The 17,457-nt window shown below is 34.9% G+C and overlaps 1 long non-coding RNA gene across 1 annotated transcript in view; it reads left to right on the forward strand.

The window, feature by feature from the left end:
* LOC143258033 (uncharacterized) overlaps nucleotides 1-17,457 on the forward strand; it is a 45,567-nt gene that overhangs the window by 3,884 nt on the left and 24,226 nt on the right. The window contains exon 2 of the long non-coding RNA XR_013032101.1: nucleotides 2,407-2,540. This is a non-coding gene — a long non-coding RNA (uncharacterized LOC143258033). The remainder of the gene's footprint in view (nucleotides 1-2,406; nucleotides 2,541-17,457) is intronic.

Below are 17,457 nucleotides of genomic sequence, written 5' to 3' on the forward strand. Positions count from 1 at the left end.
GCTCTGCTAATAATGCAGGACACGCAGTTCAATTTATATCGATTTCTATTTTATGGCGGAATTAGAAAAGCCTTAACAGTTCACTGAGTGTGAGTTTTTGTTTTATTTTCCATGATCTATCACTTGAAGCAGGATATAAGTTATAGGATTTACGCATTCTCTTCTAAATGTTTTTAGCCAACCACTACGAGACTGCGTTACTGTTTTCAATTATTATTAACATTTCCACTCATGTAATCAAAGAGTTGAAAAACCGATACAAGTCTCACTAATATGTAGGAGTTAATCAAACATAATGTGCTAAGTAAACTCAACAGCTATGGTAGTCAGTCTCGACTGAAACAATGTACCGGGTAAACTGTCTTCTTGTTATTGCTTCAATGAGTATATAATTACGACTTATGTTGCATCTAAGCAAAAACACTTCCACGTGCTTTCGACAAGATTTACTCAGCTTATGCTTAAAAATACCAGGGTTAATTTGTTTAAAAATTTATAAGACATCCTAAAGAACTTCGTTTGTTATAGTAAATATATGGTCATGTGTAAATTATTAACGATAATCGTTCCTTTTATTTTGAAATCTTACGAATGTTTAAAGTTTCTAGGGGTTCTAAATGGCCAGGTGGTTAAGGCACTCGACTCGATTTTTCAGCCGTGAAGGCGTAGCAATGTGACGGTCAATCCCACTATTTGTTGGTATAATAGTAGCCCAAGAGTTGGCGGTGGATGGTGAAGACTAGCTGCCTTTCCCCTAGTCTTACAGTGATAAATTAGGGACAACTAGCGGAGATATCCCTTGTGCAGCTTTGCGTGAAATTCAAACTAATTTAAAACTTAATTTCTATAGTTTATTAGATGAGTTTCAAAATTTTATAACCTCATTTAAATAATGCTGAGTGAACGACAAAAATATGTAAATAAAGAATATGACAAATTTACATTTACGTTGTGAATTCGTAGCGCTTAATTGGTTCTGATACAGTTATTTTTAATCTTATTGGTACCTTACGCGACACTTAGGTGAAGGAAGCCATTCATATCAGAGACCCCAAGATTCAAACAATACATTTTCTAATTAAATTGCCATCTACATTGTTGTTTTTACTACAATAGCAGAATTGACTATCAATTTAACTTGCCCAGATCTTAAAGTGTGGAGTGTTTTTAGTAGTATATTGTGAGCTCAAGACTTGGACCTTGCAATCTGCAACGAGACACGCTAACCACCAGATACTGTTGGCTCAGTATTTGCACTATTGTTTGCGCACGTGCATAGTGTATAAATAAGAGGTCATTCAATCGTTAGCATGTGTTTTAACTTCATTACATGCTGAGCTCCTTCTCAGTGTGTTCAGGGTGGAACAGAGTTAAGTCTAAGGATTTGCAATACTAAAATTAGGGGTTCGATTCCCTGTAGTGAACACAGCATACACTCTAATGCAGCTTTGCTTAAACAATAACAATCATTTTAGCGCATGTATTGAAGATCTTCATAATATCTAAAGGCAAAAAAATTCACGAAAAGAAAATTTAATATTTATTTTGTGGTGTTTTCGTCAAGCTTCTGTGTATAATCAGAAGAAAATTAAATCCAGGCGTCTTGAAGTACTACTTAGAGTTCATTCTTTGACTTTCGCTGCCTATGTTGTTTTTATCAGCATAAATATCTTCATAAACACTCAACAATACTGAAATCTTGGTTATTAGAAAGTCACATGGCCCAGCGTGGCCAAGTGGTTAATGCAATCGACTTGCAATCTAAAAGCTGCAGGTTAGAATTCCCGTTCCACCAAACATGCTCTCCCTTTCAGCAGTGGGGACGTTGTTATGTGACGGTAAATCGCAATATTCATTGGTAAAAAAGTAATAGATAGGTGGTGATAACTAACTGCCTTCACTCTAGTTTTTCACTGCTAAATTAGGGATGACTAGTCCTGACAGCTGTAGTATAGATTTGTGCAAAATTCAAACAAACCAATCCTGAGAGGGTCACACTAAGCATATATGGGTTCTATCTGTTTTTTTTTCTGCTAGTTTATACAATTCGCTCCATTGTTTGAGATTTTGTATAACAATGAAAGATGATTTTTTTCTTCTATAATTTATGCCCAGAAGCAACAGAGTGATGAAAGCGCATTTGTTTAAATTTGGCAAATTCCAGAACGCCATCACTATAGTAGGGTGTCAGTGGCTCTACTTGTACTAAACAGCCTCATACTTAAATTCTACAAACACCACTCTAACTGAAAGCTGTAGAAAGTTTATCTTTAATATCTTGCCTCTCATGGTCCCTACTGGTTCAAAAAAAGCTTTGACCAATAAAACTTAAGCATTTTTCTACAGGCTGTTTAATATTTGTGGATTATTGCAGCTTTAAATCTCTTCTCTTTGTTTTCCTTCTAGAAAAAATAAATATTGGTGTAATACACCCTATCTGTCTTTAATGTCGCAATCTGTGGAAGGGTCAACTTTAACACTACTGGTTTCTTGAAGTTCTAGCAAGACCGCTGGGAGATTCACGCCTGATCCTGAATGAAGTAAGTTTAAGTTACTTAATATATGACATAAAAAAAACTTCTGGTGGTCTTCCGTATCTGCTCTTGTATATATTTCAGTGTATCTATTCTATATATAATATTTTAGTTTTTGTTATCTCTAGATCTATATATATATGTACATACACACAAAATTATTATATAAAGTATTGGAGTGATTTTCCTTGACTAAAAATACAACAGTGCTGTTAGGTTCACAGATTAAGAAAAGTGTCAGCTACTTTTAAAGAAGTAGGTAATAATATTAATAGGGGTCTCTCGATGGAACAACGGAAAGTCTACGGATCTATAACCTTAAATCTGGGATTCGATTCTCCATGGACACAACAAATAGCCTAATGTCGCTTTTTCCTAAAACGAACAAACTGAAGTCTAATAGTCGACGAAATATGTTTTACACATTTTTACAAAATGTATAAATATGTGGAATGTTATTTGATGTTGGTATCATAATAATAATAAATAGACCTCTGCAACATATAAAAGCTACGACTTCAGTGCAATAACAACACCACTCCAACATCTAAAAATTACGACTTCAGTGTAATAACAACACCACTCCAACATCTAAAAATTACGACTTCAGTGTAAAAAGTACATTACTCCAGCATCTAAAAGCAACAAATTCAGTGTAATAACTACAACACTCCAGTATCTAAAATATACAATTTCAGTGTAATAACTACAACACTCCAGTATCTAAAATATACAATTTCAGTGTAATAACTACAGCGCTCCAACATCTAAAAGGTACGATTTCAGTGTTATAACTACAAATTCAGTGTAATAACTCCAACATCTAAAATCTAAAATATACAATTTCAGTGTAATAACTACAGCGCTTCAATATCTAAAAGCAACAAATTCAGTGTAGAAAGTACATTACTCCAGCATCTAAAAGCAACGAATTCAGTGTTATAACTACAGCACTCCAACATCTAAAAGGTACGATTTCAGTGTTATAACTACAGCGCTCCAACATCTAAAAGGTACGATTTCAGTGTTATAACTACAGCACTCCAACATCTAAAAGCGACGACTTCAGTGTAATACGTACATTACTCCAACATCTACTTAAATAGATAATGGTTTAACGTTGACATTGTTATCGTACTTTCTACCTCTATACCTTTCACACAAGAGAATGAATGGCAATATCGGCTTCATTCATAATAGTGTATATAAAGTTATTGTATTGTAAACAAATTACAAAGTTTAACAGCCTGGTTGTTCATATAAGCGACAGGTATAAGCGTTCCTCTTATACAATAACTGGTGATCCAGTCGTAGACATTTTATGATTATAAAATTTCTAAATTATAAATATTCAGTTTAGCACTTCCTAATCGTTTAATGTATGGATTTAGTTATTTCAACTTTCAAGTTTAAATGTGGTAAATAGTCTTTATTTCAAATCATATCCATTTTCTAAGAACTTATTTTATATACTTTGTCGCTAGACGAATTTACCTGCACACAGCGTAAATTACTAATTAAAAATAATCCATAGTTCACAGAATATGCTTTCAGACTGCCTCCATTTCAACTAAACCTGTGATTTGTTCAATCTGTATTCAGTAATTGGTTAGACCGATGCATCACTAATGACTAAGCTTTTTCTCATATAAATCTGGCTTGACAACATATATATCTAGATCTATGGTGTAGTGAGTTTTTGGGCACAGCATCTGTGGAAGTGGTTTCTTGCCACCTTCTGATTGGCGGATTTCTTCACAAAGGGATAGGCCTGAAAAAATTTTGAATATTTTTTATCCAGTAAGTGTAACCTTGTAAAAGCTTTAGTAATAAGTTAAACTTGTTTCCATGACGCCTTCTATAATTTCTTAAGGGCGGGCCATAAAATATGGGATCGGCCCGGTTTATTTGGTTATATTAACTGTGGCTTGAGTTACATATCTTAATAGATTTTTTTATTTTATTTAGTTTGAACTAAATCTTCAAGATATTTTTCCAAGTGATTAATTACTAGCTGTCCATTATTAACTTTCACGGTCATGATGTGCTGAAATTCATCTATAGTTGATAGCTGGAGTTCTAAGATGAATCCCCTAGTGGCACAGCGACATGTCTGCGGACTCACACCACTAAAAACCGGGTCTAGATACCCGTGATGGGCAGAACACAGATAGCTCACGGTGTAGTTTTGTGCTTAGTTCTAAACAAACAAAACAACCTCTAAAAGGATATTTTAAGGGAGCAGTGAGATAATCTTCATCTTGAATTGGTCGATACACCTTTAAAATGATATTTTAAAAATCGTTTTGAGTAATTCATTTGTATTTAATGGATATGGCTTTTTATTTTATCACATGGCATTCTAGAAGCATTTGTCAGTACACTGACTGTAATATTTACTTCTCGTAAGCTCATTTGATTATGTTCGTTAAGTCAGATTTCTAGTTTTCTCATATTGTAAGACCCTGGTGACGCCACAGAATCTAAAATGCACACGAATGGGTGGTTTAGCTACAGAAACTTGTCTCTTACAGACTTGAACTTTAAAGAAATATCAACGTTCAAAGCATGTGGGACTTTACCTATGTTTTATTTGTCTTTCGTCAGCTATTTGCGAAAAGGTTTCTTCTAAATGATTCATCAGGGCACGAACAAGGTGAAGGTAAAATAAACTTGATGTTCAAGGTCTATAAATCAATTTCTTTATTTATGAATTTTATTTCAGAAACATTTGTGAAGAAGGAAGGGTCTTATAATCTCTAGACGCATAAAGTAATTTTAAACTTTAATTTATTATCACTATGAATGTCAAATTTACATAGAAACAAGTAGCATTAGTCTGACAAGCTAGAATTACTTGAAGTATGTGACAATTGTCTATCATTATTTACATCTCGCTATAAATAAATAAGGTTATAAAAGTGTGGAAAAGAATATATATACGAACACATTGGAAAATTCACAATTTTAAATTTCAGGTCTTATCTGTCATAAAAAAGTGGATAAATACTAAGCCGTAAAGCACTAAATATTGGACTGTTTATGAATTAGTTTACACCAGCAGTTCTTCATTACACTGTGTAACAAAATTTTTACTTTTCCTTGTTCCTGGGCAGAAAGTGTTATTTCCCAATTGCTTGTGTCTAAAGTAAATGGAAAAGACCTATTTTTCTCTTCAAACTTTGCTTTTGTGACCTGGGAGCGTATAATGAAAACGTGATGGGAGACTATATTTGGGGGCTGATGCATGAAAGTGATTTACATAACAGTTGCAAATCTCGAAAAACTACTCACTTCTAAACAATTTTGTTCATTTTTGCATAACTTTAGTATAAATGCATGTAAATCTTGATTCATATGTTGTTTTATTCAGACCTTATGTAAATGAAAATGCGCAAATTTGCCCGTTTTTACATAGAAAATAGGTTAATTTGTAAATTTTATTATCCAGGTCACAAAAGCAAAATTTGAAGGGAATAATGGCCATTTTCTGTACTTTTACAACATAAGCAATTAAGAAATAACACATACCATCCAGGAACAAAATTTGTGTTATGGGCTATATATATAAACATCAATGTAAATTAATTTCTTTCAATGGCCCGGCATGGCCATGCGGGTTCAGGCGTGCGACTCGTAATCTGAGGGTCCCGGGTTCGTATCCCCGTAATACCAAACATGCTCGCCTTTTCAGCCGTGGGGCGTTATTATATAACAGTCAATCCCACTATTTGTTGGTAAAAGAGTAGCCCAAGAGTTGGCGGTGGGTGGTGATGACTAGCTACCTTTCCTCTGGTCTTACGCTGCTAAATTAGGGACGGCTAGCACAGACAAACAATTTCTTTCAAAATTATCCCGCAGTGAAAGAAAACTAAAACTAATAATTTGTTTGTGCTACTCAAGTTACATCAACAATTATTATTTACACAAGTAACAATGATCATGGAATGTCTTTGCAATGAACTTTTTACATTTTATGATGTTAATGGTAAAATAATAAATATCACACTTGATGCAGTTACTCCAAATTGTGGCATCGAATAATAAATTCACAACACAGGGTTATTAATTTTATTTCAAAAACTTATACTAAAGAAATGAAATTAGACTTTTCTACGCTTTGCAACATAATTGTACATTTCAGTGTTCTTTCAACTTATTTAACAGTGCTTAATATACAGGTGAAATCAGAATAATTCATAAAATTCAGAATGAAAGATCCTTACAAACATCTTGCATACTTCGATTTCTGATCACGAGAAACCAGAAGGCTCAACATACGAGACTGTTGGTAAGAAGCAGCAAAACTTAATGCACGAGAAAGGAGTTTGTTTTCTTTCCTTTTTGAGTTTCGTATAAAGCTACACGAGGGCAATCTGTGCTAGCCATCCATAATTTAGCAGTGTAAGACTAGAGGGAAGGCAGCTAGTCATCACCACCCACCGCCAACTCTTGAGCTATTCTTTTACCAACGAATAGTGGGATTGATCGTAACATTATAACAAACACCCCATGCCTGAAATGGCGAACATGTTTAGTGTAACGGGGATGCGAACCCGCGACCCTCAGATTACGAGTCGAACGCCTTAACCCACCTGGCCATGCTGGGCCAAAAAAGGGGTTAAACTCAGAGAATAACAAAGTTAAACTGAACGTATATTTTACTTACACGTATCGTTGGATCTTCCGTTGAAATTCTAGTTAGTAATATCTCTAAAGTCGTGCACATTTTTAATTAAACGCCAATAAAATGCGAACGTATCTCAATCTTAAGATCACGTTCACCATAAAATCCGTCGTCCTTAATAACTCTTTACGATGTTGGTGGTATGAAACGATCTTCTCGTTCATTTTAAAATAATATAATTTAGAAGAAAACTATTTTATGTCGCTATACAATAAATTTATTTGCACAATTTTATATTTGTTTTCTAGTACAGTGGCTTTAAAATTTGATATGAAAATTAGAAAATTATAGAATGACAGTTCGTGCGCGTGTTTTTTCTTGTAGCAAAACCGCATTGGGCTATCTGCTGAGTCCATCAAGGGGAATCGAGTCCCTGATTTTAGCGTTGTAAATCCGTAGACTTACAGTTGTAACGGCGGGAAACGAATGACAGTTTAAATGAACTACATATCAACAAACTAAAACAAGACCTGCAGTTTAGACTGTAGTTCGATGGATTTCTTAGTCACATGTCAAGTCACACGACTTTGTCCTTATAAAATATATTATCAAATTTTTGGTCTATCATATCACAGATTTGCTCAGATGGGGACCATTTTATCATGTTAATGACTCTACCAAATTCTTTCCTAGCTGAGTAATTTCTGAATAGGCTGCATAATTGTTAGGGCCATTACATTTTTGGTAGTAGAATTCTTTATCATTAATATGCAAAGCACTGGATATACCATGACGGATTAGTATCTGATGGTATTTGAGCTAGTCTATTATTCCATCTATCTTGCAAATATTTCCAGTCATCTGGGTAGAAAAATATCCCCGAGCCCTAATACTGCCTCCATGATTCATGGTAGGTACTCTGCACTAAAATGATTATATTTCACCTTTCTTCCACCACATATGCAACTTATGCTTGGAACTATGTATTTCAAACTTCAATTCATTCGTCCACAACACCCTTGTACCATCACCAACGCTCCATGTTTTTGTTTTTGTATTTCAGCACATTTCAGGACCCGGATTAGCCAGGTGGATAAGGCACTCGACTCATAATCTGAGAGTCGCGCGTTCGCATCCCCGTCACACCAAACATGTCCGCTTTTTCAGCCGTTATAATGTGACGTTCAATCCCACTCTTCGTTGGTAAAAGAGTAGCCGAAGAGTTGGCGGTGGGTGGTGATGACTAGCTGCTTTCTCTTTAGTCTTACACTGTTAAATTAGCGACGACTAGCGCAGATAGCCCTCGTGTAGCTTTCCGCGAAATTAAAAACAATAACAAATAACTTCCACCTTGTGCGGATACCAGTTCAGATGAGAGTGCAACTCTATTTTTTCTTACTTTGTCACTAGACAACTTCGAACTCGTAATATTCCAGTGGGTAAGTGGTAATTTTACGAACTTAAAATGCTAAAAATCCGGGATTCGATTCCGTGTAGAGGACAAAGCGCATATATCTCATTGTATAGCTGTGTGTTTAAAGAATAACAAATAACTTTGTAAATAAATTATCACACTGCCTCCTACTCCTACGCAGGTTTCGAAAATAATATTCATTTTCTTTTTCTATCATTTGAGGATTTTTACCAAACGGGAAGAGAGCACCCTTATTTAGATGACATTTACCACAAATGTACCATAAATATAACAGAATATGTTTGGGTCATTTACACAACCATAGCAACGGATAAATAACATTAAAAAGAAAAATAATTTTATTGTGCACATTCAAGAAAATACCATCCAGAATATACATATCATGTGTCCTGTTAACCGTCTATATACTAGAGGCGTGTTTCTCATAGGTTCTAGAATAATCAAGAAAACTTTCACGTCGCGATTGGTCTAGAGAAATCTATAGCCAATGTATTTAAAAACAGCTGGTATTGGTGGAGAAAGCGCTTGTACAGTACCCATACCAGCCGTTTTTAAATATATAATTCTCTACAAGTTGGTTTTATCGTCATCACGGATTTGTAGCCAATAGTTGTCAACATCTTAAGCATTGCAAAATGTGATCCGATTTCAGAGAAAATGATTCACTTATCTAAACGTGCGTATAAGGGAGTAAAATAGATATAATTTCTAGACTCAACGTAAAGAAATTACCGCATAACGTGCAACAAGTTCAAAATAATACAACCATCGGAGGCCTGTGTTATCATTAGAAAAATAATTGAAAAAATATATTCAAAATGAACTTCCGTTAAAGCTGTTTGATTAATATGGCATTCTTAACTTATAGAGTTCACTCGTTATGATCTTTAGCTATGATAAAATAGTTCAGCTACTACTGGTACATCACTCTTCAAGGCATTTTATTAAATACTTAAATTATGATTCAGCGAATTCTGTGCGTTTCTTTTTATGCGATCATTTGGAGTCGCTTATTATCCCTAATATATATTATGTGACATGACACGTTTATATGGAAACACCACAAACGACCTATGTCTTCAGCACTCGGTCTTTATTATAAAAGGGCCCGGCATGGCCTAGCGCGAAGGCGTGCGACTCGTAATCCGAGGGTCGCGGGTTCGCGCCCGCGTCGCGCTAAACATGCTCGCCCTTCCAGCCGTGAGGGTGTATAATGTGACGGTCAATCCCACTATTCGTTGGTAAAAGAGTAGCCCAAGAGTTGGCGGTGGGTGGTGATGACTAGATGCCTTCCCTCTAGTCTTACACTGCTAAATTAGGGACGGCTAACACAGATAGCCCTCGAGTAGCTTTGTGCGAAATTCCCAAACAAACAAATATAATAAAAATATTCTTAGTATTAAATGATATATAAAAACTTCTTCAAATTAATATGAGGACAATAAATCTTTGAAATTTCCTTCATACTTTTCCTTGTATGATAATTGTACATTTGAATGTATGGTAAAAAATATTTGGTAATGCTTTGAACTAATCAATTTTCTTAGCTACAGAGAAGTTCAATTGATTTTAAAGGCTTTTGGTAGGGCAAATATTTAGTTTGAGAACTTTCGTGTTTCTCTTTAATTTATAATGTAAGCGACTAAAAGTATTCGACAATTTACATTCCAGATTCACTAAGACTTTTAGGAGATTAATTTTGAACTGTATCAATTTAAAACTGTTCATGTGCACAAATAATTTTTTATTAGATGGTTTATGGTATTGGCTGTAGCTCATTTTACCATTTTGATGATCAATATATGTATCAAAAAATAGTTTGAGCTCATTCTTTCATTTTGTAATTGTCTGTTTGCTCTCAATTATAAAGCTACACAATGGGCTGTCTATGCTCTGCCCACTGCGGACATCATATATTTGGTTCCATAACTAATTTTATGCTCACTAATATCTCAGCGGTAAGTCCGAAGACTTATAAGAATAAAAACCTCGTTTCGATACCCGTGGTGGGCGCAACACAATTATCCCATTGTGTAACTTTGTGCTTAACAACAAACAATAATTTTTTGTTTTTGAATTTCACACAAAGCTACAATTGAGCTATCTGCGCTAGCCGTCTCTAATTTAGCAGTGTAAGACTAGAGGGAAGACAACTAGTCATCACTACCCACCACCAACTCTTGGAATACTCTTTTAATAACAAATAGTGGGATTGACCGTCGCATACTAATGCTCTTACTGCTGAAAGGTCGAGTATGTTTTGTATGACAAGGATTCAATCCCGCGACCCTCAGAGTGAGAGTTGAGCGCCCTAACCAGCTGGCTATGTTTGCTAATACTATTGCACATCGATTTTCTAACTTTTAATCCATTATTTATACCTTTGTAACTGTAAGACTGTGTTTTGTGATCTGAAGAATAATACTGCTTACCGTTGGTATTTTTCATAGCGCAGAACTAGGCAATGAGTTATCTGCGTTGTGGTCATCACAAGGAATCGAACCCTGGGTTTTATTGTGAACTTGTCACTGATACAACGGAGGGGAAACACTTCTTTCCGGAAAGGCCTGGCATGGCCTAGCGCGTTAAGGCGTGCGCTTCGTAATCTGAGGGTCGCGGGTTCGCGCCCGAATCGCGCCAAACATGCTCGCCCTCCCAGTCGTGGGGGCGTTATAATGTGACGGTCAATCCCACTTTTCGTTGGTAAAAGAGTAGCCCAAGAGTTGGCGGTGGGTGGTGATGACTAGCTGCCTTCCCTCTAGTCTTACACTGCTAAATTAGGGACGGCTAACACAGATAGCTCTCGAGTAGCTTTGTGCGAAATTCCAAAACAAACAAAACAAATCTTTCCGGAAATAGGAAAATACATTTAATATTTTTATTTTTAGTTGTGACTAACATTTGGGTATTCATTATCATTCACCCTCCATGTAATTCTTCAATATGGAATAATAACTTTGAATAAGCTTAGTATTTGACAAAGGTCTAAATTCAAAATCTTTACCCTTGTTACTTTTAACATTAATACTAACATACAGGACAAAAAACTTTAAAGATATTTCATTTACGTATTCCACTTCTTGTAGTGTTTTTTGTAAGCAAATAATAGTTTGTAGTTTATATTTACATTTAACAACTTTTTTTTTGTCGAGAGGAAAACCTCAATAGAGAAGGATTTAAACAAGTTTCAAAGTAAGCCTTTCAAATATTATAAACGCGTCTATTAAATCATATAGTTTGCTACTCTATAGGATACTTTATTTTCCTATGTACTTTTGTGATGAGATTTTTTAAAGAAATGATCAGGAAGACAATACACTTGATAACCTGTTTGAGTTATGATAGGTGTCGCCACTAAATGACAGCAATTTTTCTATCGATAGTACCTGGCGATTTTCAAATGACGGCTCATGTAGTAGAACACGAGTCTACTGTCGTTATTTTTTGGAGCGAGGCCATCTAACAGAATGAACATAGCAGAGGAAGTAGGGATTTTCCCTAAAGGAAAATGTAAAATAAATCAGTAAAATCGCTATTACAAACTCTAACGTTGTAACATACTTCCTAATGATGTTGTGTATTGCATAGAAAGCATTGCAAGTGTCCTTTTACAGACATAAAAGTGTCTCTACAGTTCTCATATTTAAAAAGCAATAACGTAGAGAAATGAAAGCCAAATCTTTTTTATTACTATTTAAATCTGAAGGAAAATCTTGAAATGTAAACATATATTTTTTTTTTGTTTTACGTGATTGTACTTCAGGAGGTAAAAATGACAAATAAAACAGGCTTATAAACACGCCAAACACTCAGTTCCTATATCTTGTTACAATTAATAATCATTATTCAAACGTCACTAGTTTGGTTTGAATTTCGCAAAAAGCTACTCGAGGGCTATCTGTGCTAGCCGTTCCTAATTTTGCAGTGTAAGACTAGAGGGAAGGCAACTAGTCATTATCATCCACCGCAAACTTTTATTTCATTATGTTAATTACAACTGGGTATTCTGAATGGAATTTAATATGTCCAGTTGTCTGTTAGTCTAAAGTAAAATTTGCAGTTTTTATTACAAGCTTGTATATCTAGTCATTTATTTACCGAAAGATTATGTTTCTTCTAGGAGTATTAGTATAAAATGGGACCTAAAAAGAAACGTGAGTGAAACATAAATGTTTTCCTTTTGTCAGTTAATTAATGGGTTGCTTGAGGACCTCTGTTAAGTAATTACGACCTGCTAGTTTTTGCCTACAATGGGCAAGGTAAAGAATTTTTGAAATATCCACGTATTACCCACATTAAATATAAAAAATAATTATGGAGAAATTATATTAAGCGTGTGTGTTTCTTATAACAAAGCCACATCGGGTTATTTGCTGTGTCCACCTTGGGAATCGAAGCTCTGATTTTAGCGATGTAAATCCGAAGTCTTACTGCTGTCCCAGCGTGAGACATTACATAAGAAACCCATACATTTTACAACGTAATTCATACAGCTTTGGAAAACTTTTTCCATGTGACTAAGTATCACACTGAAAAAAAAAAAAAATATGCGCTACTTACTTTGTGTGTGTCAGTTGCCCAGATAATTATCATATATCGCTGTTTCAAGCGACCTATACATCTGTTATAGCACAATTATTGAAAATTATCTTTGTTAAAATGTATCACAATATTCATTAAAAAACCCTTCTTCAAATAATGTTGAGAGTTGGTTTAAAGTTTATTGTATGTGAAAGTGTTATGATATTTAATAACTGATCGTACATTAATAAGCTAAACATTTAAGATAAAAACTCTCTTTACATGTAGTCGAAGTAAGTCTGTTTCTAATGTTTAGTTTGGAACTCTTTGCCTAAGATAGATCTGTTATAAAACAGCTGTGTATCATTCAGTAAAGGACTAGACGTAGCCAATTTATTAGTGTGCCTAACTTTGAATACATGAGTTGTAGTTCATGCCCCGTTGTGTTCAGTACTCCAGATGTTTAATAAGAATGACAGTCAAATCCTATTATAACATTTGTAATTGGTGCTGTTGATTAGCTCTTTTTGTTTTCATTCAGGACCCGGCATGGCCAGCTGGGTTAAGGCGTGCGACTCGTAATCTGAGGGTCGCGGGTTCGCATCCCCGTCGCACCAAACATGCTCGCCTTTTCAGCCGTGGGGCGTTATAATGTGACGCTCAATCCCACTATTCGTTGATAAAAGAGTAGCCCAAGAATTGGCGGTGGGTGGTGATGACTAGCTACCTTCCCTCTAGTGTTACACTGCTAAATTAGGGACGGCTAGCGCAGATAGACCTCGAGTAGCTTTGCGCGAAATTCAGAAACAAACAAACTCTCTGGTTCATCAGTTTAAAACTAGAAACAGTTAACTGAGGTAGTTTTGGGAGGATATCCGAAACAAATATTCAGTAACACAAAAAAATGCATCTTGTTGCAATTCTCAAGCATTAAGGACGAGCTTGTCGTAATCGGCCAATTTAAAGTTGAATGAGACACTTTCTTAGATGTAAAGATAGAATTATCTCTCAGTCTTGTGTTTTAGTAATTTGCTTGGTAATGGAGTTTTAATACACAAAATTATTTCAACGTGACAGTTATTTGAATATGCATTATTAGATTCACTGAACGACAAAGGATGAAACCATGATACGTATAATTAAAGTAAATTAACCATTATATATAAAACACTTTAATTAGAAAAATAAAACTTATATATGCGTTAATTTGTATTAAATGTACCACAGCTTAATAGTCATGAAATTGTTAACCTTATTCGAGCTATTTCACCATTTGGTATATAAGTTATAGGTATATGCATTCTTATATATTCAAGTTTATGTACAAAACCTCTTTACTTCCTAAATGTTGATATACGAGTTACAAAAACACCTATATTTTTTTGTACACCTGTGAAGGTCTTTTTCAGGTCTGTAAGTTTTGTTGCAATATCAACTGTATCAACAGCAGTTATTTATTTTTCTATTTGCCTCTAGAACAAGCAGATAAAGATACAACATATTAAACTTGGCTCTGAAATAGACTTACTATCTTGTTGGTTGGTTCTGTGCCATTTACTGAGATAGAAAGTTCGTATCAGTTTTCTAATCAGTCACGAGACGGCTGTTAATCCTGTCAACTTAATCAATATGAAATTCTTGTTCTATTCAATTTTAAGTTTAATTTTTTTTTAACCTTTCATGTAACTTTTTTAGAACCATTTTGTTCAGTGGTTTATTTTCCGTTTCAATGAGTTTTGTATTTTTATTTTCATTTTGTAGTTGTAACAATGAAGATTTTGCTTATAGTGCCCATTGAATTTCATATACAATACATTTTTCCAAACACCTCTTGTATTGCCAAATTTGTCCAGCTGAATCCTGTGTGTCTTTGGCTATTGCAGTAATGGACTATCTGTTCATTTAATAATCCATTAAAGACTGAAACAGCAGCTATATTGTTTGTTTGAATTTCGCACAAAGCTACTCGAGGGCTATCTGTGCTAGCCGTCCCTAATTTAGCAGTGTAAGACTAGAGGGAAGGCAGCTAGTCATTACCACCCACCGCCAACTCTTGGGCTACTCTTTCACCAACGAATAGTGGGATTGACAGTCACATTGTAACGCCCCCACGGCTGAAAGGGCGAGCATGTTTGATGCGACGGGGATTCAAACCCGCGACCCTCAGATTACGAGTCGCACGCCTTAACACGCTTGGCCATGCCGGGCCGCAGCTATATTGAACAAAGTCGGTGCCTCGATTAAACATTAATTTAAAATGTGTGTATGTGTTTGTGACTCTGTAGTTTTTTTTTTTTTGCCAATGCTTTCTTTTCGTTTCTTACCTCATTTCAGATGCTAAGAAAATCATTATGCAAAAAGTGAACAAACGTGTACTTGTTGTGGGATGTACTCGGAGAATTTACCAAATATGAAAAGGAATTCTAAAGTGTATTCACTCCACGATATGTTGTTTGGTATTAATTCTCCAAAAGAAAGTATTGTTTATGATATTGGGCATATCACATAATCAGCAACGTTAACCAGTCGAAATTATGCGATTTTTATTAGGTCTCATTGCCCAGTAAGCCTGTTACTCATCTTTGGATTAAAACATCTATTGAAGTAGTAGAGAACACTCAACGGATGAATACAATCTACTGGCTGGCATTTGTTGATTGCCTAATGGTGTTAAATATGAGAGACTAAAGGAAGACATAGGTGAACTTGTTTCCCAAACATGGAATGGTTGCAGATAACTTGTGCCTCATCGTAATGTAATAATATTAGCTGAAATTATATATGTACTTGAGAAGACAGTGCAGTATCTATCTGTTCAGTATATATACCTTGTGTTACGACAAAGCTGTAAAGATTATTTTCCTTTGCTATTTATAGTATTATTTCAGATTTTGCTACTTGACAAATAATGGCTTTCCTCGCTGCAAGGAAAAGTGAGGTAAAACAATAATACTCTATTATTCAATGGAACAGCAAATTATGATTATAACTAATTCCTAAGGTTTTTCGGATAGGTTATTGCGTGGACAACTGCATGGCAGAAAACGCTACACACTGTGTCCTGTTGGCTATGTTTGAATACTATTGAACACCTGAATGGAGAGCCTTATTACATTTTCCATATTATGGAAAATAGAGACAATTCGAAACTTGAATTAAATACCACATGTCATGCACTTGGAGAGACTTTACCAGCTTATATTATTTATCTGGCATTATTAGATGTGGATGTAACAGATTAGAAGAATATCCTTATAGAATATTTCCTGAGGGCTTATCAACTGAATAACAACATTTCAAAATCGGGAAATTCTGATGCCCATTGAGGCTATGTCAGAGACAATGAAGTTTGAGGTGTTAGCTTTAATTTGTGTTCCATAATGAAGAAAGAAAACCGTCAATTGTGACTGAACATAATGCTGTGCAACTTCAAGAGTGCATCTACAGTTATACCAGTTGCTGTTTAATTAGTAAGAATGAGGTTTATACACAAGGCTTGTCAACAACTCCATGAAAAATTATCATACTAGCAAATATCTTGTTAGAATTTGAAATGTTTGCTTTAGGTATGGACATTCATAACATCTGATTTAGGACTGCTAGAACTCACCTCAGCTCAGAATCAGATAACGTAATGAAGAAGACCATAAACTGTGAAAATAGTCAGTCAAACCACTTTAAATTAGGTGTTTCCAGATCAACATTAGTCTGGAGCGATGTAATCAAATCTTTTGTTTGTTTGTTGTTTGTTTGGAGTTAAGCACAAAGTTACAGAATATTTAGTGCAACATAGTCGATTAAATTTGCCAACTTGTAACAGAAAGAGAGAAAAAGAGTATATGATGTAGATTAACTGGAATAGATATCGTCCATCCACAGGGAAATATTTTTTGGCAGCAAAGAAACTCTTGAACGTTAAATGGAGGAAATATTTCATGAGATTCGTCAAAGGAACTACGTTTACTACTGCATTAGAAGTACTATAGCATTCATCCTTGGATGAATGTAACGTGGCATGGTTAACCGCAGAAGTAGTTGGTTATGGCAATAAATTTACTTGTTGTATGCCTTTAGGGTATTTGTTCACTTCTAACTGAGTTAGTGTTGAACATGTGATAATACGTTGTCATGGAATCCAACATTATTTATATGGCTAAAAAATACCACATACGAAAAGTTGAAAGACGAAACAACAGTAACACACTTAACAGTTAAATGTTATGAAAGTAAAAAAAAATGCGTGAAAGAGTGCTAGAATATAGGATTATAGTGGAAACCGTAATCGGTTACATCTCTAACTTCTAATCACTTGTTGATTTATCTGTTTCACTAGTGTATGA

Source organism: Tachypleus tridentatus, chromosome 7, assembly GCF_004210375.1.
Source record: "Tachypleus tridentatus isolate NWPU-2018 chromosome 7, ASM421037v1, whole genome shotgun sequence".
In the NCBI taxonomy this organism is placed as follows: Eukaryota; Metazoa; Arthropoda; class Merostomata; order Xiphosura; family Limulidae; genus Tachypleus; species Tachypleus tridentatus.